The sequence below is a fragment of the Panulirus ornatus genome, chromosome 11, assembly GCF_036320965.1.
Source record: "Panulirus ornatus isolate Po-2019 chromosome 11, ASM3632096v1, whole genome shotgun sequence".
Classification (NCBI taxonomy): domain Eukaryota; kingdom Metazoa; phylum Arthropoda; class Malacostraca; order Decapoda; family Palinuridae; genus Panulirus; species Panulirus ornatus.
The window spans coordinates 46,688,708-46,710,848 of record NC_092234.1 but is presented as its reverse complement, the minus strand read 5'-3'; the positions used below and the strand labels follow the sequence as shown (position 1 = coordinate 46,710,848).

Here is a 22,141-nt window from a genome sequence, read left to right as displayed (position 1 = left end):
TCATTCCCATCGCCACCTCGCCACACATGGAATAACAACCCCCTCCCCAACCTGCAGGTCATGTCAGTGTTATTCATAATACCATGGAGACATCGAGGTCCTCTGCACGGACCTCGGGACAAACCTCCGCTCCCGCCCTCCCCTCCTTTGAGAAGTGGGGCGGGCCCAGCAACGCTCTTACCTACCCATTTTCTCTCTTCTCAAGAACGTAGTCAAATAAGATTCTAAATAAAACAACAATTAAAACAAGTGTAAAATGTATGTCGAATGTATGTCATGTATCAAGTAACGGTGACGAAGTGAGTACGAGAGTTTTCGTTCTCAATTTACGATAGAATTGTGTGAGATTTGAAAAATAAGAGGTTAAGTCTCGAAGGACCACGGAACCCTCCCCACTCCCTACTCCTCTTCGCGTTGGTCCGTATAATGACGTACAATTTCCTCTTAGACAGAGCGCTACAAGTGTTATATACATTGTATTATCTCATTATTATGTGCCGCCTTATGATTACTGTATTACGTCGATATATTCACTGTTCTTTGATGATCAGGGAATTGTTTATGGATGTGTTGTTTTGGACTCGCGAAGAGTTTCACGCTTTCACGGTTTAAATGAAAAAATAAATATGTTCTAAAATGATTTAGGTGGCTAAACAAATTTTCTTCTGCCGTGGATAGATACTGCTTTCATGCGTTTACTTTGGCATCAGTCAGGGAAAAAAGAACGAAAGGTGTCATAAAGATATTCCTTTGTACCCAAACAAACATTATCTTAACTAGGGTTAGGCTAACGTATAAAAAAAAAAAAACCAGCGTTTAAGGAAGAAAATGCTGAAAGTTGGTTACGGAACGTGGTGCGCGCGCGCGCGTGTGTGTGTGTGTGTGTATGTGTGTGTGTGTGTGTGTGTGTGTGTGTGTGTGTGTGGACGACATTGGACCACGGTTGGCTCCTTAAGGCCTTCATTGGGATAGATTATATTTCTGGCGTCACTGAGTGCGGCCTCCATGGAGTATTTACATTTTTTCTACATGATCTCATTACCGAAGAATCTGTGTGCGCAGATGTTTGGCTCGACAACAACACATTTCAAGACTTTCCTTGTTGTTTCAAGAAGCTTTATCATCATTTATACAATAATGTTTAGTAGTATTCGCGATTGTTCGTTACGTACATCACGTGAAGTATCTGTGCGTCGTAAAGTCTCAAAACTGTGTAGGGGAGATTTCTCACGGATATGGTAGGCGCACCACGAGTAATGCAGTTCCGACGATCGTAAAATCAGTTTTGTTTCTCCCTCCCATTTTAGAAGCCTAGAGTTGAAGCGTTTATGCTAAGATTTTAAGTGACAAGTAGGTTAATTGTGCATCATCCACCCCGCTTTAGGATGCTCCTCTTCCTGTTTGTTTACTGGCTGCACAAGTGAACTAGAAAAATCTGTGCGGGCATAATAAGGACACACAAAATACGTTTTGTTTACTCGCTTGGTATACGGACTTAGTCTCGTCACCATCACAGTATTTGTGATTCATTTTCGTTGGTGCTAGCCTGGCAGAGAAGTTTCAAGGATGTTTGGTTCACACATTTTTATTTACCTCCATGTACTCACGGACGATATATATATCGTCCAGGTGAGGATATTCCCTCAAAGGCCCAGTCCTCTGTTCTTAACGCTACCTCGCTATCGCGGGAAATAGCGAATAGTATGAAAAAAAAAAAAAAAAAAAAAAAAATATATATATATATATATATATATATATATATATATATATATATATATATATATATTTATTTATTTATTTAGTTATTTATTAAGACAAGGTACCGTAGAGTTGAAGCAAGCCATTGAATAGCAAGTGTAAAAGTTCTTTATATATTTGTGATTCATTTTCCATACTTGCTTACGTCGGGGATATTTTTTTCTTGTGTGTGTGTGTGTGTCAGTATTCCACATTTACCTCAACATGTTTTCGTTTCGACACAAACAAGAGAAATACGAGATGCGTGCGGTGATGGCGTCTGGAGGGATGATCAACGTGACCTCGCGCGGGGTTGTAGGGTTAACCTAAAGCTAGAGAATCAACGTATCTATCATAGATTCACCTTCATTTGTTTCCCCCCCCCCCTCCCCATCCCACTTATAGAAAAAAAATGTGAATCGTAAAACGCATTGAAACCTATGTATTTCACGTACTTATACAGTTTGTAATTAAGGAATCCGTCTGAACTTGGATTATATATATATTTTGATATTTCTAATCAGTTCTTATCTATGAATGATAACGACAGAGACGTCTCCTCGGTGCGATCGGATATCTTAGCATTCCCTTCTTGTGTACCTGAACCTTCGTTCCCTTCTCGTAGGGACGCGAGCGCGCCATAGAAAACTGCTCCCCCATCCCTGACATTGCTTCGCTTGTTTACCAACCATTCCGACGTGCATATTTGCTGATAACAAACGTATTTATTTTTTTCTTTCTTTATTTTTTTCTTATTTATTTTATTTTCTATTTATTTTTCATATCTATTTATTTTTCTTATTTATTTATTTTTTATTGTTTTCTTTTTTTTTAAGAAGAATGTTTTGTAGGGCCACAGTACATCTTGTGGGGGTGGGGGGAATAGATAATAGCCATGTAACAACGCGCCAATAGATGTGGGGCGAAAACGCCAGACGATTAATTTGGCTTGAATCGATCTTCGAAGCGAATTATATCACATAGGGAAAAATAATATCTGTCAGTTTGATCGATGGTTCGTGGTCGTTCCACCAGTTCATCGGTTAATATAGAGGAAGATATTCCGATGTTGGCAGCCGGATTGGCATACACATGCAGAGAGAGAGAGAGAGAGAGAGAGAGAGAGAGAGAGAGAGAGAGAGATGCTTCATCGGAATATACCTAATAACCCGAATTAATGCCGTTCGGTTTAAACGGGCATCACCTACGAAACGGCGATGTGAAACCAGAGTCAGTACACACACACACACACACACACACACACACACACACACACACACACACAATGCACGCCAAACATAACACGAACAACAGAAGCCTTAAGAAGAGAGAGAGAGAGAGAGAGAGAGAGAGAGAGAGAGAGAGAGAGAGAGAGAGAGAGAGAGAGAGAGAGAGAGCAGCTCAATACCGCACAGCATTCTGAAGTATCGGGGCAGAAAATGCCAACCTGTCTCCCTTGGGGCGCGAGCCAAGTCCGCAGGTGGTCGCCCCCCAACTCGTGACTCTGTAAACAAATGTAAAATGAGTGTATAGATTTCTCACTGAAAATCGTCTGGAAGTACTAGTGGTGTAAATGAGAGGGTATTGTTTACGACTTAGCTCTGGCCAATGCATGGGTAGAGAGAGGTGGAGGAGGAGGTGGAGGAAGGAAGGGGGGGGAATATTACGTTTTGGGTCTTTCTCATCTCATTCGTCTTTTGAAAAGTTGCCTAGCCATGTTCCCTTGAGGGAGGGAGCTAAATTGGCGCCTCAACCCCGTTGTTCTTGGCGGCCACTGTGTGTTCGAAGCTATTTAGGGATTGCGTAAGTAAATACTTAAGACGACTGGAGTTAGAAAAAAAAAAATTTCTTTGAACCATTACACTACTATATCACTTCTCCCTCTGTCCTCCTCCTCTTCCTCCTCCAGCCACTGAGTCTCAAGGAGAGCCAAGGTGAAATGGTTCATGAAATATATCTTGGAGGAAGGGAATTCGCATTATCATATCCCGGCCGTGAGAAACGGAGGTGAACGCTCACCAACTGGCAAAGTAATTATACTTCTGAGTCACGAATGGCTGGCTCTGTTGACAATAATGTATCATTAAGGGGGTCTGCATTAGTCTTGGCCTCTCTCTCTCTCTCTCTCTCTCTCTCTCTCTCTCTCTCTCTCTCTCTCTCTCTCTCTCTCTCTCTCTCTCTGGTACGAACTGCGAATAGGCGCTAGGCAGCCGCTGACCAGGAGGAGGGGGTAGGAAGGTTGGGGGGGGGGGTGTTTATATTACCGTTATTATCCAACCCCCCTCCCCCTCCCCCTCCCCCCCCCCCCCGCCCCTCCTTCCCCTCCTGAGTATCGAGAGGGTTACTGACGCCTGCACAGTGACCCAGAACTTCAGTGGCTGTCAAGGATCACTCTCCTTTAGCTCAGGTTGCTCTCTTTGTCTTTCTCCCTCGCCCACACGTGACCTGTCGGGGTTTTCAGTCTTTTAAGCGTATATGCATAACGCATAACTCAACATGACTTCTTGGGAACTATATGTTTTTTTCCTGCGGTAAGTGCTACGCGCTAGCCTTGCCTGTTAGGCAAAAATCTTGTCGTAGCTACTTGTAAATAAGCTCTCTCTCTCTCTCTCTCTCTCTCTCTCTCTCTCTCTCTCTCTCTCTCTCTCTCTCTCCACCCTCTTGGCTGGGCACTTTGATGCTCTCATTCCTCCGCAGCCTATTGTGCCGACAATACCCTCCTCCCCCACCACACGGTGTGTGTGTGTGTGTGTGCCATGAGACTCGGGCTGGACACAGCTGTCCTCAAGTAACCACTACTGAGTGAGGTCGCTGAAGGACTTCCTTCTCATTGGCGACCTACTTTCCAAGACACACACACACACACACACACACACACCAGCGGCGATCCAGTGGTACACACTTGTTGCGCCGAGGCTGAGGTGTGCACACTCCTGTAATATGATATAAGGTGGAACCAAACCGTGAACTGCAGAAGGGAGGGGAGAGAAAAAAAAAAGAGGAGGAATATGCGCCTAAAAGTGGAGGTATGTGTTTAATGTCGCGGATTAGTGTCTGCCGGGCCTTACCCACGCCCTCCCTCCCTCCTCCTCCTCCTCTTCCTCCCCTCCACCCCCAGACCAGTGAGGGCCACCCACCCACCCACGCCCACCCGCCACAGCCCGTCCCCTGCCAACACCCTGCCAGCAGCTGCCCAGTACTTGGCCGCGCCCTCTGTTGCCACAGGCACGCACCACACTGCCACAGGGTAGATCACGAGTCCACCAAACCCCCTCCCTCCCCCACCCCCCCCTGGCAGCACGCGCTGACTACACAGGTGGTTAAAAAAGATTTTATCCCCCAGTCTTGGCTGGGGATCAATGAATTCCACCAACGCGAGCAAGGGATTCTGTTATTGTGGAGGTTAGAAGGCAAGAGGAGGGAGATCTCGCCTCACCTCTTATGTTCCCCTGTGGTATACGTCTAGTTACTTGAGAGACACAAAATATACATCCAAAACAGAAGTGTCAATCTCCCTTTGATTCGCCATCATTCGTGCAGGAAATTGAAACCGTTTGTTGTAGCTTGGGACCAAGCGATGATTAAGACATATCCTCGTCCTTTGGGAAACCACGGACGCCCCTGGAGTTCACTGGTCTGGCCATACAGAAGTGCTTCGACATCACGCGCGACGCCCGTCTTCTCCTGCAGGATACATAACTAGATCTCGTAGAGACACAGTAAGTGCGTGAGGTATTGGTGGTTCTCACTTGTGTTTCAGTAAAGGCTACGGTGTACGTGGAGAGGGTAAAGGCTACGGTGTACGTGGAGAGGGTAAAGACTACGGTGTATACGTGGAGAGGGTAAAGGCTACGGTGTACGTGGAGAGGGTGAAGGCTACGGTGTATACGTGGAGAGGGTGAAGGCTATGGTGTATACGTGGAGAGGGTGAAGGCTATGGTGTATACATGGAGAGGGTAAAGGCTACGGTGTATACGTGGAGAGGGTGAAGGCTACGGTGTATACGTGGAGAGGGTAAAGGCTACGGTGTATACGTGGAGAGGGTAAAGGCTACTGTGTGTACGTGGAGAGGGTAAAGGCTACGGTGTACGTGGAGAGGGTAAAGGCTACGGTGTACGTGGAGAGAGAGAGAGAGAGAGAGAGAGAGAGAGAGAGAGAGAGAGAGAGAGAGAGAGAGAGAGAGAGAGGAGGGGGAAGTGTAACTCATTTTTCTTTCTTTCCAGATGTTATATCTGCGAGATTCTAATGTGTTTTGGTCATGATTTTTCTATTAGCTTGTGTGTGTGTTTTGGTTGTGTGTCGTCACTCGGTGTGACATCTGTCGCTCTCCACTACTGACTGACCTTGGGTTACGATGGCCCATCTTTTGACCTGACTCTTCAAGGCTCAGGTTCGAGGTAAAGGTCATCATATCCAAGAGTCGTGCTAACCTAACCTTGATCACTTACATCCTGGCCACCACCCCTCCTTCCTCGGCCAGAGTGAATGACCTGGAGGGAGGCCCCATGGGGAAACAGGTGTACAATGTTGGAATATGTATCGGGTGATCACTTACACACACACACACACACACACACACACACACACACCTGATAACAGTAGGTACAAACGCCGAACATAACGTCATTATTATCCTCATGTTCTGTTGGATAATACTTTAGACCTGTAATGTAACAAAAAAAAACATTACTATTGTTGCTACGTAACGTAGTGCAACATCACACTTTTGTTCCGTAAGCGTAACTTAGCATCACTAGTTCCATAGCGTAGCCACAGTTTTGTTCTATAGCGTAGCCACAGTTTTGTTCCGTAGCGTAGCTTAGCATTGCTAGTTCCATAACGCAGCCACAATTTTGTTCGGTAGCGTAGCCACAGTTTTGTTCCGTAGCGTAGCCACAGTTTTGTTCTATAGCGTAGCCACAGTTTTGTTTTAGAGCGTAGCCACAATTTTGTTCCGTAGCGTAGCTTAGCATTGCTAGTTCCATAGCGTAGCTTAGCATTGCTAGTTCCATAGCGTAGCCACAGCTTTGTTCCGTAGCGTAGCCACAGTTTTGTTCCGTAACGTAGCCACAGTTTTGTTCTATAGCGTAGCCACAGTTTTGTTTTAGAGCGTTGCCACAATTTTGTTCCGTAGCGTAGCTTAGCATTGCTAGTTCCATAGCGTAGCCACAATTTTGTTCCGTAGCGTAGCCAGTTTTGTTCCGTAGCGTAGCCACAGTTTTGTTCCGTAGCGTAGCTTAGCATTGCTAGTTCCATAGCGTAGCCAGAATTTCGTTCCGTAGCGTTGCCACAGTTTTGTTCCATAGCGTTGCCACAATGTTGTTCCGTAGCGTAGCTTAGCATTGCTAGTTCCATAGCGTAGCCACAACTTTGTTCCGCAGCGTAGCCACAGTTTTGTTCCGTAGCGTTGCCACAATTTTGTTCCGTAGCGTAGCTTAGCATTGCTTGTTCCATAGCGTAGCCACAATTTCGTTCCGTAGCGTAGCATTAACATCACTAGTTCCATAGCGTAGCCACAACTTCGTTCCGTAGCGTAGCATTAACATCACTAGTTCCATAGCGTAGCCCCATATCACTACTTTTGCTATGTAGCGTAGCATCACCTTTACTATGTTTTAACTTCGTAATTTTAGCGTCAACGTCTCTATACTTTTACTCCATTGCGTATGTGATTTAAGATTACACTACAGAGAACAACTTACCCCCCGGGGAACTACACAAGCCTGTTTTGGATCTGATCAGAGAAGCTAAGTACATAAAATAATGTTAGGTAAGGTTAGGATAGCTATCAGGTACATACCTAATGCACCCTAACCAAAACATAACATAGCCTGTCCTAGGTTATCCTAATAGTACGGCAGGGGCGTTTCTTCATGTGATCCGAAAAGGTGACTCAATACAACTCACTGGTGCATCTTCATCATGAATATTATATTCTGTTTGGGTCACGCTTACTTTTAGGAAAGACACGCAGAATGGAGGGAGTGCAGAAGCGAGCTGCAAAGATGTTTCCTGGTCTGAGAAACAAATGCTATGAGGACTGACTAAGTGAATTATTTCTAGCTCAGAAAAGAGAAGGTTGAGAGGTGATCTCACACAGGTATTCAAAATGACGAGCTGCATATATACTCGTGGGCAAATGTTTTACTTCGAATGAGGCGAAGTAGCTGTCTCCCCTGATGATGTGATTATTACACGAAAGTACACTTGGGAACTTATCGTGTTCCATTTTCCCCGTGGACTCATAGGAATATATATATATATATATATATATATATATATATATATATATATATATATATATATATATATATATATATATATATATATATATATATCCTTTCTCTCAAGCTATTCGCCATTTCCCGCGTTAGCGAGGGTAGCGTTAAGAACAGAGGACTGGCCCCCTTCTCTGTTCCTTCTTTGAAAAAATAATGATGAGAGGGGAGGATTATATGTATATATATATATATATATATATATATATATATATATATATATATATATATATATATATATATAATAAATGCTTTGCTTCAAATCCACGACTGACATTATATGCACCTCCTTTACTATCCAATAAGTTTATAGGTCTTCTTCCTCTTTTAAAAAGTCTCTGTGTCTTTCTACTCACACCACCACACTAATCCACAAGTATCTGTTCTCTTTCACAACCACAAACAAGCCTCGTCAGGACCCAGTGGTCTGTTGCTGTTGTATTCTTAAGGTTCCTGTGAAGCGATCAAGTGTCCAGTATTTCTTGGTCATTGACGTCTCCAGTTTCCTTCATACATAACATGGAGAGATCGTAAATAAACGACCAATCCAGCGTACCTGGCCTGATGTCATATAACGCACAGGTGGGAACTATAGATATATCTTTCCAAAGAGGATCTAAAACCGATTGTACCAGATAGAAAAAGGAGAGTTGCAAGAACCGACGTCTCCAACACAGAGAGCACCTTAGTCGTGAATCATCAAATTCTGAGAGTAACTGAGACGGTGGGCCGGAATTTGAATTGGCTTGTGTGTTGCAATATACCAGAGGATGTTGGCTCAACCCCCTGTGCCAGAATTGTTTTCATAGTTCACTCATATGATTATCTCCTGTGTTTTCCACGATGACAGAATCACTTAACAACTTCAACACTAGTCCGTGTTCTATTTTCTCGTGTCTTCACACTCTTCACTATAATATGACTGGTTGTCGTGTTCGCTTGGGGTGTCTGTTCTTGTCATTATTTATGTGATTATACGGACATCAGGTGGGAAAATATCACGAACGATTGATCATTGGTAAGTTCATGTCACGAGACGAACGCCTGTCGCAGGACCTGATTAAAGGTCAGAGTGGTAAGCTGGCCTATACAGGTCAACATTTGCCCTGGGGCAACAGCAGTAGACAGGAGGACGTTATGTAAGCTGTCTAAGCGACTAGCAGCTCTGGGTCTGCACCCTTCAAGGTTTTCTCGTTGAAGTAACTTCTACATGATACGTGGTGTACGGTCGTTGCTATTGGTGATGATAATATAATAAGAAAAGAATATAAGGAAGGAAGACATTAGCGCGGGCAAGCGTGCAAAAGCGCATTAGGCACGTACAAACAGACGCACGCGTTGGGGGGGAAGGGGTAGGGATGGTCCTCCCGCCATAACGAACATAGCGCCATGTTCCTCCCGAAGTATTTTTAGTTTAGTAGCGGCATAAATATCTGGGACGGGTACGACGTCTCTAGAGGCCGCAGGGTGACACTTCCCGAATGGTCCACACACCTCAAGAGAAGGCCAGTGTTGCCGTACGATCAAAAATAAGCCATTTAAGAGGTAGACGCCAGTCCCCCGGTGTGACGCCTCGTCTGTGCCGTCGTCATTTGACACGTTTCCCGCGGGCTGTGTTTCTCACAGTCTGTCTCGCGCTACCCTTCCTCCTCCTCCTCCTCTCCCCCCACAAAAAGTTTTAGGTTACACGGTCCCGTACTGTGGCTGCTACACACTGCTCACGTGGAGATTTATTTAAGTGTTTATCTTTCTTATGATCAACGTGACGTTTGATTCCACCTAAAAGGCGTCAAAAGCAACTTGAAAGTATTTTCAAGTTGCTTTTAACGTCAGCAATGCTTATGGGAATTTAATGTTTCTTGGTGATGAACTGACTCGACCCCACGTTGTCAAGTGACCTCAGCATGACTGACCTGCTGGAAACTTTAAGTCGTTGGGGCTGAGGTGAGGTGTCTCCGACAAATGCCTTCTTGGCTTGGGTTCAGCACCGTGCTAGAGAGAGGGCGTGGGTTCAACCATTGGCATATTAAAGGGTGGGAAAGCAGGCCCCAGGGTCCAATAGTTTGTGAGGCCACCTGATAATGAGAATATCCTACTTTTTCTCAAAGCATATCAGGGCCAGATAGCATTAGGGTGCCCTGAAAAGGAGCCGGTTAACTTTCTTTGAATTATTTTATTTACAATTCTGGCGGAATCTTTTGAGTTGCCGTTTAGTCTATTTGTTCACGATAAACTCGTAAATTCCCGTGGTTTTAGTTTGTCATAATGTATATGTATAACATATGTTATTCTTGGTTATAGTACGTTCTTTCAAAGAACTGCCAAGGGGTCAGATGAGAATATTTTAGCTCCGGGGAGCCTCAAATACGTCACTAGAAACAGTACACAGCGAGAAGGTACCAACATGGGTTTCCATACAGATCTAACACGATTGTGTTAATATTACCTTATATATATTCAAAGTTCTGGCCATAGTTGTTTTATCATGAAGTATTCTCCACCAGCACCATCCATGGGACATAGGCTATGAATCGAACGAAGTTAGGTACGCTGTATACGCTATGAACTGAACGAAATTAAACGTATACGATGCCCCTTTGGCGTCCTATTTATTTCATTTTAGTTACGTGTTGAAAATATGAAACAGTTCCTGTCATTTCAGACATTAACTCATTATATACAACCTGACACTTGTCAACTCTGGGTTATTATCTAGGCTTGTGGCACACACATCCCACATTAGGTTTCTCATTAGTTAAATAAGCAGATTTCGGGCAAGCTGAGGGTTCTCATGCTGGCGTATACTGCTTGGTAAAACGCTTTTAACGCTTGTGCTTTGCGTAGTTCATAACACCAACACAACACTAGCGGCCATCTTGCTTTCAGAGCATTATTTTACCTCATGGGAGACTAGGTTGAGCATATGGGGAGGCTACTGGTGGTGGTAGGTACGCTCAACCTCCTCGCCCATGATGCTTGCATAAGGTAAACACGATCCAAATCTTTATATAAATAAAGTTAAAAAAAAAAAAAAAAGAGAAGCACCGATTTTCAAGAAAATTATTTTTTTCAGTTAAATTTCAACACGATCCAAATCTTTATATAAATAACGTAAAAAAAAAAAAAGAAGCACCGATTTTCAAGAAGTTATTTTTTCAATTAGATTTCCGCAGAAGAATCTTTTCTCACTTATAGGATTCACTTATTTATTCCGAAGTAAAAGCACTAAATAGCCTAACATTAGGGAAACACCTGAGTTAAAAAAAAAACAAAAAAGTTAGATTTAGGTCTTGTAATGTTTCAGGTTAATGATGCTTCGAAATAACAATGGGTATCCTGTTTTAGTAACGTCCTAAATTCTGAATGGCAAGCTACCTTATTTTAATCGTCCTAAAAACCTTATTCTTAGTAATTTCCTGGATTTACGCTCCTTTGCAATTTCAAAAGGTTAGAGGTGAAATGAAAAAAAAAAAATGCCATTCGCTTATGTTTAGACTCAGATTAAGTGAGACAAAATTATCATGCCACAGCTCATATAGGATATTGCATTTTTTGTTGTTGTTGTTGTTGTTCCTGTTGTGTTCTATTTCCGATTTTATATAGTTCAGAGGTCAACTTCCGCCTCGAAATTAAGTTGGGAGCGACATTTGGTAATAAAACACACAAATGGGGCCTGGCACATTTTTGTGTTGGATGTTTTGTTTCACTAGTGTGTGTGTGTGTGTGTGTGTGTGTGTGTGTGTGTGTGTATGTGTGTGTGTGTTGAGGGGTGGGGGGTTTGGATTTACACGTATGTAGGAGGTGGATTTAAACGCCTGCCGTTCAATAGCCAGCACATAGGTTGTGCTATCAAATCTATTTAAACGCCCATTATACATAGGTTGCCATAGTAACCCACAGTGGGGACCGCGCTGTTTGATTACGGCGTTTGGTGAAGTGGGGTCAGAAGTTACCCGGGTGTCAAATGCTATTTGATGAGTCTGCATCAAGTATATTGAAGAAAAAAATGCAACTTGATTTTCAATGTATGGCATGAAGGGAGGGGAAACATTACGTCCGTCTGGTAATGCTTGGTTTAAGCGTAGCCTATGCCTTTAAAACACTTAGCTAAGGTTGTCAGCATCAAGATGCGTCCACCAATCGAAAGACCTTTCACACATCTTGAGGTATTAAAGGAAATTTTTGAGACTACTTTTATTCTCACTATGCAAGTGGCTCTTGCTAAAAGGACACGTACCTGAGTATCTATTCTTTCTTTTTGTATTTCATTATTTTGCTCTTCGTAAGCTGATATACTGTTCATACGTATTATGTAATAATAAAATAATTTACTACTACTACTACTACTACTTCTACTTTTACTATTATTATTATTATCTGAGCCTAGTATAGAGAGTTTCCTTGAACAATAAGGGTGTCGGCAGAAATCGCCCTCACCTCGGTGTTGAATTGTTATGGATGCCAAAATATTGTGCTTTGCAGGTAACATTTAAAATTGAGTGATGGTATGTGGTGGGCGTATAAATTTGGAAGCGTAATAAACATTTGCATGAATTGACATTAGGCAGTGAAGACAGGGGGGACGGCTCTGTTAAATGGTCTTTTGTCATTGGGTCGTTGTTAATTACTTTGTACAGCGTGCAGTGTACGTGTTGTGACCTACCATGGGTGCATGTTTTCATGAGAGTATGACACTGACAGTATTAATACCTCCAGAGTTGATATGCTTAACTTTGACTGACTCGAACTTGATATAGCTGTATCCTAGCATAACTAACATTAACTGATCCCTAACTTAATATAGGTAAATCCTAGCTTAACTGACCCTAACTTAATATAGCTTAATCCTAGCTTTAACTGACCCTAACTTAATATAGCTAAATCCTAGCTTTAACTGACCCTAACTTAATATAGCTAAATCCTAGCTTTAACTGACCCTAACTTAATATAGCTAAATCCTAGCTTTAACTGACCCTAACTTAATATAGCTAAATCCTAGCTTTAACTGACCCTAACTTAATATAGCTAAATCCTAGCTTTAACTGACCCTAACTTAATATAGCTAAATCCTAGCTTTAACTGACCCTAACTTAATATAGCTAAATCCTAGCTTTAACTGACCCTAACTTAATATAGCTAAATCCTAGCTTTAACTGACCCTAACTTAATATAGCTAAATCCTAGCTTTAACTGACCCTAACTTAATATAGCTAAATCCTAGCTTTAACTGACCCTAACTTAATATAGCTAAATCCTAGCTTTAACTGACCCTAACTTAATATAGCTAAATCCTAGCTTTAACTGACCCTAACTTAATATAGCTAAATCCTAGCTTTAACTGACCCTAACTTAATATAGCTAAATCCTAGCTTTAACTGACCCTAACTTAATATAGCTAAATCCTAGCTTTAACTGACCCTAACTTAATATAGCTAAATCCTAGCTTTAACTGACCCTAACTTAATATAGCTAAATCCTAGCTTTAACTGACCCTAACTTAATATAGCTAAATCCTAGCTTTAACTGACCCTAACTTAATATAGCTAAATCCTAGCTTTAACTGACCCTAACTTAATATAGCTAAATCCTAGCTTTAACTGACCCTAACTTAATATAGCTAAATCCTAGCTTTAACTGACCCTAACTTAATATAGCTAAATCCTAGCTTTAACTGACCCTAACTTAATATAGCTAAATCCTAGCTTTAACTGACCCTAACTTAATATAGCTAAATCCTAGCTTTAACTGACCCTAACTTAATATAGCTAAATCCTAGCTTTAACTGACCCTAACTTAATATAGCTAAATCCTAGCTTTAACTGACCCTAACTTAATATAGCTAAATCCTAGCTTTAACTGACCCTAACTTAATATAGCTAAATCCTAGCTTTAACTGACCCTAACTTAATATAGCTAAATCCTAGCTTTAACTGACCCTAACTTAATATAGCTAAATCCTAGCTTTAACTGACCCTAACTTAATATAGCTAAATCCTAGCTTTAACTGACCCTAACTTAATATAGCTAAATCCTAGCTTTAACTGACCCTAACTTAATATAGCTAAATCCTAGCTTTAACTGACCCTAACTTAATATAGCTAAATCCTAGCTTTAACTGACCCTAACTTAATATAGCTAAATCCTAGCTTTAACTGACCCTAACTTAATATAGCTAAATCCTAGCTTTAACTGACCCTAACTTAATATAGCTAAATCCTAGCTTTAACTGACCCTAACTTAATATAGCTAAATCCTAGCTTTAACTGACCCTAACTTAATATAGCTAAATCCTAGCTTTAACTGACCCTAACTTAATATAGCTAAATCCTAGCTTTAACTGACCCTAACTTAATATAGCTAAATCCTAGCTTTAACTGACCCTAACTTAATATAGCTAAATCCTAGCTTTAACTGACCCTAACTTAATATAGCTAAATCCTAGCTTTAACTGACCCTAACTTAATATAGCTAAATCCTAGCTTTAACTGACCCTAACTTAATATAGCTAAATCCTAGCTTTAACTGACCCTAACTTAATATAGCTAAATCCTAGCTTTAACTGACCCTAACTTAATATAGCTAAATCCTAGCTTTAACTGACCCTAACTTAATATAGCTAAATCCTAGCTTTAACTGACCCTAACTTAATATAGCTAAATCCTAGCTTTAACTGACCCTAACTTAATATAGCTAAATCCTAGCTTTAACTGACCCTAACTTAATATAGCTAAATCCTAGCTTTAACTGACCCTAACTTAATATAGCTAAATCCTAGCTTTAACTGACCCTAACTTAATATAGCTAAATCCTAGCTTTAACTGACCCTAACTTAATATAGCTAAATCCTAGCTTTAACTGACCCTAACTTAATATAGCTAAATCCTAGCTTTAACTGACCCTAACTTAATATAGCTAAATCCTAGCTTTAACTGACCCTAACTTAATATAGCTAAATCCTAGCTTTAACTGACCCTAACTTAATATAGCTAAATCCTAGCTTTAACTGACCCTAACTTAATATAGCTAAATCCTAGCTTTAACTGACCCTAACTTAATATAGCTAAATCCTAGCTTTAACTGACCCTAACTTAATATAGCTAAATCCTAGCTTTAACTGACCCTAACTTAATATAGCTAAATCCTAGCTTTAACTGACCCTAACTTAATATAGCTAAATCCTAGCTTTAACTGACCCTAACTTAATATAGCTAAATCCTAGCTTTAACTGACCCTAACTTAATATAGCTAAATCCTAGCTTTAACTGACCCTAACTTAATATAGCTAAATCCTAGCTTTAACTGACCCTAACTTAATATAGCTAAATCCTAGCTTTAACTGACCCTAACTTAATATAGCTAAATCCTAGCTTTAACTGACCCTAACTTAATATAGCTAAATCCTAGCTTTAACTGACCCTAACTTAATATAGCTAAATCCTAGCTTTAACTGACCCTAACTTAATATAGCTAAATCCTAGCTTTAACTGACCCTAACTTAATATAGCTAAATCCTAGCTTTAACTGACCCTAACTTAATATAGCTAAATCCTAGCTTTAACTGACCCTAACTTAATATAGCTAAATCCTAGCTTTAACTGACCCTAACTTAATATAGCTAAATCCTAGCTTTAACTGACCCTAACTTAATATAGCTAAATCCTAGCTTTAACTGACCCTAACTTAATATAGCTAAATCCTAGCTTTAACTGACCCTAACTTAATATAGCTAAATCCTAGCTTTAACTGACCCTAACTTAATATAGCTAAATCCTAGCTTTAACTGACCCTAACTTAATATAGCTAAATCCTAGCTTTAACTGACCCTAACTTAATATAGCTAAATCCTAGCTTTAACTGACCCTAACTTAATATAGCTAAATCCTAGCTTTAACTGACCCTAACTTAATATAGCTAAATCCTAGCTTTAACTGACCCTAACTTAATATAGCTAAATCCTAGCTTTAACTGACCCTAACTTAATATAGCTAAATCCTAGCTTTAACTGACCCTAACTTAATATAGCTAAATCCTAGCTTTAACTGACCCTAACTTAATATAGCTAAATCCTAGCTTTAACTGACCCTAACTTAATATAGCTAAATCCTAGCTTTAACTGACCCTAACTTAATATAGCTAAATCCTAGCTTTAACTGACCCTAACTTAATATAGCTAAATCCTAGCTTTAACTGACCCTAACTTAATATAGCTAAATCCTAGCTTTAACTGACCCTAACTTAATATAGCTAAATCCTAGCTTTAACTGACCCTAACTTAATATAGCTAAATCCTAGCTTTAACTGACCCTAACTTAATATAGCTAAATCCTAGCTTTAACTGACCCTAACTTAATATAGCTAAATCCTAGCTTTAACTGACCCTAACTTAATATAGCTAAATCCTAGCTTTAACTGACCCTAACTTAATATAGCTAAATCCTAGCTTTAACTGACCCTAACTTAATATAGCTAAATCCTAGCTTTAACTGACCCTAACTTAATATAGCTAAATCCTAGCTTTAACTGACCCTAACTTAATATAGCTAAATCCTAGCTTTAACTGACCCTAACTTAATATAGCTAAATCCTAGCTTTAACTGACCCTAACTTAATATAGCTAAATCCTAGCTTTAACTGACCCTAACTTAATATAGCTAAATCCTAGCTTTAACTGACCCTAACTTAATATAGCTAAATCCTAGCTTTAACTGACCCTAACTTAATATAGCTAAATCCTAGCTTTAACTGACCCTAACTTAATATAGCTAAATCCTAGCTTTAACTGACCCTAACTTAATATAGCTAAATCCTAGCTTTAACTGACCCTAACTTAATATAGCTAAATCCTAGCTTTAACTGACCCTAACTTAATATAGCTAAATCCTAGCTTTAACTGACCCTAACTTAATATAGCTAAATCCTAGCTTTAACTGACCCTAACTTAATATAGCTAAATCCTAGCTTTAACTGACCCTAACTTAATATAGCTAAATCCTAGCTTTAACTGACCCTAACTTAATATAGCTAAATCCTAGCTTTAACTGACCCTAACTTAATATAGCTAAATCCTAGCTTTAACTGACCCTAACTTAATATAGCTAAATCCTAGCTTTAACTGACCCTAACTTAATATAGCTAAATCCTAGCTTTAACTGACCCTAACTTAATATAGCTAAATCCTAGCTTTAACTGACCCTAACTTAATATAGCTAAATCCTAGCTTTAACTGACCCTAACTTAATATAGCTAAATCCTAGCTTTAACTGACCCTAACTTAATATAGCTAAATCCTAGCTTTAACTGACCCTAACTTAATATAGCTAAATCCTAGCTTTAACTGACCCTAACTTAATATAGCTAAATCCTAGCTTTAACTGACCCTAACTTAATATAGCTAAATCCTAGCTTTAACTGACCCTAACTTAATATAGCTAAATCCTAGCTTTAACTGACCCTAACTTAATATAGCTAAATCCTAGCTTTAACTGACCCTAACTTAATATAGCTAAATCCTAGCTTTAACTGACCCTAACTTAATATAGCTAAATCCTAGCTTTAACTGACCCTAACTTAATATAGCTAAATCCTAGCTTTAACTGACCCTAACTTAATATAGCTAAATCCTAGCTTTAACTGACCCTAACTTAATATAGCTAAATCCTAGCTTTAACTGACCCTAACTTAATATAGCTAAATCCTAGCTTTAACTGACCCTAACTTAATATAGCTAAATCCTAGCTTTAACTGACCCTAACTTAATATAGCTAAATCCTAGCTTTAACTGACCCTAACTTAATATAGCTAAATCCTAGCTTTAACTGACCCTAACTTAATATAGCTAAATCCTAGCTTTAACTGACCCTAACTTAATATAGCTAAATCCTAGCTTTAACTGACCCTAACTTAATATAGCTAAATCCTAGCTTTAACTGACCCTAACTTAATATAGCTAAATCCTAGCTTTAACTGACCCTAACTTAATATAGCTAAATCCTAGCTTTAACTGACCCTAACTTAATATAGCTAAATCCTAGCTTTAACTGACCCTAACTTAATATAGCTAAATCCTAGCTTTAACTGACCCTAACTTAATATAGCTAAATCCTAGCTTTAACTGACCCTAACTTAATATAGCTAAATCCTAGCTTTAACTGACCCTAACTTAATATAGCTAAATCCTAGCTTTAACTGACCCTAACTTAATATAGCTAAATCCTAGCTTTAACTGACCCTAACTTAATATAGCTAAATCCTAGCTTTAACTGACCCTAACTTAATATAGCTAAATCCTAGCTTTAACTGACCCTAACTTAATATAGCTAAATCCTAGCTTTAACTGACCCTAACTTAATATAGCTAAATCCTAGCTTTAACTGACCCTAACTTAATATAGCTAAATCCTAGCTTTAACTGACCCTAACTTAATATAGCTAAATCCTAGCTTTAACTGACCCTAACTTAATATAGCTAAATCCTAGCTTTAACTGACCCTAACTTAATATAGCTAAATCCTAGCTTTAACTGACCCTAACTTAATATAGCTAAATCCTAGCTTTAACTGACCCTAACTTAATATAGCTAAATCCTAGCTTTAACTGACCCTAACTTAATATAGCTAAATCCTAGCTTTAACTGACCCTAACTTAATATAGCTAAATCCTAGCTTTAACTGACCCTAACTTAATATAGCTAAATCCTAGCTTTAACTGACCCTAACTTAATATAGCTAAATCCTAGCTTTAACTGACCCTAACTTAATATAGCTAAATCCTAGCTTTAACTGACCCTAACTTAATATAGCTAAATCCTAGCTTTAACTGACCCTAACTTAATATAGCTAAATCCTAGCTTTAACTGACCCTAACTTAATATAGCTAAATCCTAGCTTTAACTGACCCTAACTTAATATAGCTAAATCCTAGCTTTAACTGACCCTAACTTAATATAGCTAAATCCTAGCTTTAACTGACCCTAACTTAATATAGCTAAATCCTAGCTTTAACTGACCCTAACTTAATATAGCTAAATCCTAGCTTTAACTGACCCTAACTTAATATAGCTAAATCCTAGCTTTAACTGACCCTAACTTAATATAGCTAAATCCTAGCTTTAACTGACCCTAACTTAATATAGCTAAATCCTAGCTTTAACTGACCCTAACTTAATATAGCTAAATCCTAGCTTTAACTGACCCTAACTTAATATAGCTAAATCCTAGCTTTAACTGACCCTAACTTAATATAGCTAAATCCTAGCTTTAACTGACCCTAACTTAATATAGCTAAATCCTAGCTTTAACTGACCCTAACTTAATATAGCTAAATCCTAGCTTTAACTGACCCTAACTTAATATAGCTAAATCCTAGCTTTAACTGACCCTAACTTAATATAGCTAAATCCTAGCTTTAACTGACCCTAACTTAATATAGCTAAATCCTAGCTTTAACTGACCCTAACTTAATATAGCTAAATCCTAGCTTTAACTGACCCTAACTTAATATAGCTAAATCCTAGCTTTAACTGACCCTAACTTAATATAGCTAAATCCTAGCTTTAACTGACCCTAACTTAATATAGCTAAATCCTAGCTTTAACACAGCCTCAGAAAGGTAAGTAGTAATATGTTCATCTGAGACTAATTATCATGCAAGGAGCTAATTGTGCCCGAGAGTAGGTGCTCAGTGCTGACCCGCAACACCTGTGCCACAAGTACTGCTGGCCCGCAACACCTGTGCCACAAGTACTGCTGGCCCGCAACACCTGTGCCACAAGTACTGCTGGCCCGCAACACCTGTGCCACAAGTACTGGTGGCCCGCAACACCTGTGCCACAAGTACTGCTGGCCCGCAACACCTGTGCCACAAGTACTGCTGGCCCGCAACACCTGTGCCACAAGTACTGGTGGCCCGCAACACCTGTGCCACAAGTACTGCTGGCCCGCAACACCTGTGCCACAAGTACTGCTGGCCCGCAACACCTGTGCCACAAGTACTGCTGGCCCGCAACGGAGGTGTCGCCAGCACTGGTGTGTTGCACCGTCTCAGCCAAGTCGTCAACGGGCGCAGTTTATCTCCGACTCATTGCTAAAAAAGACATATATGTTAACCAAATAGAAAATGTTGTCCGTCTGTTTCTTTCTATGTACATAAAGTCGTAGATTAACATCAGCCATTTTCTTTGTAATTCGTCTGTTATTTCCTGCCTTATGTTTCTTACACACAAAGTCGAAAATGAAATGAAACGTTTTACGCTTGCTTGTTTGGGTATAATGATGATGTAATAATTATCAACAATATTATGGCGACAAACACTTTCCATTCTTGGTCTATTTCTTTTTCAGATTCATATTCTCGTGTTCTCTAAGACCCCTTTCCTTATCTGAGCTTCATAGCCAGGGCTCTGACCTCCTCCTTAAAGGTTAGATCAAAGGCCTCGCCCTCACATCTCAACGTCGGAAACCATCATGCTTGAGGCGTTAACTTAGAAACAATCTGACGCTGACAAATGCAAGTTTTGTTGGCATGTCATAAATCACACAAAAAAAAAAGGAATCGTGTTGCTAAACTTCCTAACACTGAACGAGCGATATGAGTTCTCTTTGGAGTCACTTGTGGTTGTCCTTCATCGTTCTGTGGGCTGACAAGAGGCCGGGATGTGTCCAGAGGATGGTTCCTCCCCGGCCGCCATTGTGCTGCATGACCCTGAGTAACGGTTCCTTATCCCGACTCAATAAGCCGGCAGACATGGCGGGGCCCCCGCCCTTGTCTTTCACAGTCATCGCGTTTCTTGTGGGTATTTATTGATAATGATTTTCTCACTGAGATTGTTCATAACTATTGTAATTACTTTTTACCTCGGGAAATGCGGCGTGGAAGGGGTAGATAAGGCAAAAGGTCTGTCTGCATGGTATTTGGTTATAGCGTTCGCGTCTGTCTCGGGAACCTGAGTCTGGATTTCAGTGGATTTTAAGAGGAGGAAATAAATACCAGTACTCTAGATAAATTATATAAAAAAAAAAATGTGAAGTAGGTGATGTGAGCCAAAATCTTTTTAAAATGAAAAAGATACATGATTTTGAAAGTCACTTATTTACAGAGCGCTTTGGACTTCTAAAACGCATACGCTTGCGCCAGACATCTCCCTCCCTCTCCATCCAACCTAACATCCCCTCCGGGTCTGGGCAGGAGGTTATGCTCTCAGTTGGGTGTCACATACTATAATTAAGCCACAGTGACCTACATATACATATAGCAAACTAACTGGAGGAAAGCGTCAACGTATATGCATTATGATTTTTGGAAAACTTCCCTTTTGTTTATGCTATGATGTTTTAGATGGTTGGTTGATTGTTGGGGGTTTATATTGCCTGTCAACTGCCAGGCCGTCAACATCAAGTTTATAACCACCTTCTGAAAAATCCTTCATATTTCTTCAGGTGTTAGGGAAAATTTCTAAGACCACATACACTCATTTTCTATAGAGTAGTAAACTGCATTATGTTTGACGCTGCAACAGAATACTTTAGTAACTCAGTTCTGCGAAACATTATATATTTGTAGTTATTCAGAGCTAAGAAAAAAGCCCATTGCATAATCTAAGATAAATGTTTTTCCAAGTGACATTGTAGAAACATATGTCAGAACTGGAAATTTCGATAGAAAACATAATCACACTGAAGTTAAACAAACTGTAAGTAAACACGGATTTTGCCGACTGATTACATCTGCCCATTTATATATATACATAGATATCCGTGGAGTATAAAGCACTTGACAGTGTACCCAACGCATACCACTCAAATCAAACAACATTATGTAGAATTCATCTTAGTATTTACTGAATTTTGTACAGTTAAAACGTGTGTATATATGTCAGGCCGGCCATAGCCTTTTGGAAGCCTTAGGCTGTGTCTCATTTTAGGTACCCCTTCACTCATCAGATATCTCCGTTGATCACAAGCTTTAGCGCGGGCTTGGGGGCACACTCCCGGAAAAAGAATGTGAAAATGAAGGGTGTCTGGAAGAGCATTTCCTGCTTTGTGAAGGCTACCATATTTAACGGTCGGGACTTGGTGGGAGGAGGGGGGGTGAACCTTCATTGGTGGTCGGGGCCAAACACACTTGAGCGTA

The 22,141-nt window shown here is 40.0% G+C and overlaps 1 protein-coding gene across 2 annotated transcripts in view; it reads left to right on the top strand.

The window, feature by feature from the left end:
* The first annotated feature begins 5,130 nt into the window (after positions 1-5,130).
* PRL-1 (PRL-1 phosphatase) overlaps positions 5,131-22,141 on the top strand; it is a 105,865-nt gene continuing 88,854 nt past the window's right edge. Inside the window, exon 1 of one of the 2 annotated variants that reach the window (XM_071666899.1) lies at positions 5,131-5,456. The gene's annotated coding sequence lies outside the window, so the exon portion shown is untranslated. The remainder of the gene's footprint in view (positions 5,457-22,141) is intronic. The other variant, XM_071666903.1, reaches the window with a different exon arrangement.